At 50.3% G+C, this 1,541-nt stretch overlaps 1 pseudogene; it reads right to left on the bottom strand.

Moving 5' to 3' along the window:
• LOC105887540 overlaps window positions 1–927 on the bottom strand; it is a 17,736-nt pseudogene extending 16,809 nt beyond the window's left edge.
• Between the last annotated feature and the right edge of the window lie 614 nt (window positions 928–1,541).

Below are 1,541 nucleotides of genomic sequence, written 5' to 3'. Positions count from 1 at the left end.
AAACTGATGTTTATTTTCCTCCAACTTTATTTCCATCTTGTTTAAGAGTTTGTGGAAGAACAGCTTAAGACCACTCATGGTTGTTCCTACCCATTCAGTGGCCTGAGCAGTGGGAGCTGCAGACCAGTCTTTACTGGCAGGCTGGGCACTTCAGTCTTCAGTGGGGACCTGCTGAGTAGGCACAGAAGGCACCTGCAGCCTTCATCAGCCTGCAGTAATCTCAGGAGCTGGAGCAGTCCATTCACCCTGAAATTCCTCCTTGGTCACAGCTTTCTCAGCAGCCATCTGCTCTTTCTTTTCAATCTCTTCAGGATCTCTGTAGAAATAGAGATCTGGCATGACCTCCCACGATGTTCACGGGAGATGGTGCCACGCATGTGGAGAATTTCCTGTGCCAAGAGCCACCACATTAGACCTACTGAGTGAGCTCCCTTGTTGTTGCATGGGATGGCGATGTCCACATAACGCAGAGAAGAATCCCTGTGACACAGAGCAGTGGTAGGCAGGTTAACATAAGACGCCTCTGTGAGAGGCTGGTGGTCAGCCCTGGGATCAGTAACCACTAGAAGACGAGGTTCCCGGAAGGCTGCCTGGATCTGGTTAGTGAGGGTTCTGGGAGTAAAGCGGCCAGCACTAGGAGTGGCTCCAGTGGCAGCAGCAAACTCCAGCACAGCTCGCTGGCCAGTATTCCTGGAGGATGACACTGACATCAGCAGGGTGTTCAAGGGCAACAATGGCCCCAGCTGCCAACAGAAGTTTTCCCCAGGTTCTCTTCAGATTTGTGATGTAGATGCCATCACTTTTCCTTTTGTAGATGTACTGTTGTTCCATTTGGAAGTCAAGGTTGGTGCCACCCAAGTGGGTTCCTGCTGCAAGGAATTTGAGGACATCCTCCTCCATTTGCAGGACATCAAGGGCTCTGGACATTGTGAAAATTTCCCTTTAAGTTATGGTGGGAATCCAGAACGACACTGTATGGGCCCTCCCTGGGCGGCACGGAAAGCCAGAGCTACTTTTTTTGTTAAGCATAAATTTTATTTCACTTGGACCAAGCAGAAGAAAAAGAAAGTGGAGTGTTCTTTTGCACTGCATATTGCTCTTGGGGTCTGAGGCACCCTGCCTTCTCTTGCCTGCTGCGTGGCTTTGCTCCTGCCCTGGTGGCAAACAGCAAGTGCCTTCTCCTCTGTGGAGCAAGTGGCCAGGACAGGCTGGGGTAAGAGGGACCCTGTGGGTAGGTTGCCAGGACTATGCGTGCTCTTTCCATCTGGAGACCCAGCTCTTACGTTTCAAGGATATTTCTAGAGCTCCATCTCTGGGAAAACCTCTCCATTTCATTTTCTGGTTCTCTACACACAGTTGTTTTTATATGGGTTGGCTTTGTTCTGCTGCATGTGAGCCTTTGCATGGGGACAACCATGGGCACCCACAGACACACACACTCACACACACAGAGGCCTGCACACACCCCACACTAATGGTGATGTAATGGACTGGAGTCAATTTGGACCACGCTTTTGTCATTTACAGAAGCAATTCTCAGG

This window comes from Otolemur garnettii, unplaced genomic scaffold (assembly GCF_000181295.1).
Source record: "Otolemur garnettii isolate 467f Iridium unplaced genomic scaffold, OtoGar3 scaffold00092, whole genome shotgun sequence".
Taxonomy (NCBI): Eukaryota; Metazoa; Chordata; class Mammalia; order Primates; family Galagidae; genus Otolemur; species Otolemur garnettii.
This window is presented reverse-complemented; position numbering and strand designations above follow the sequence as displayed.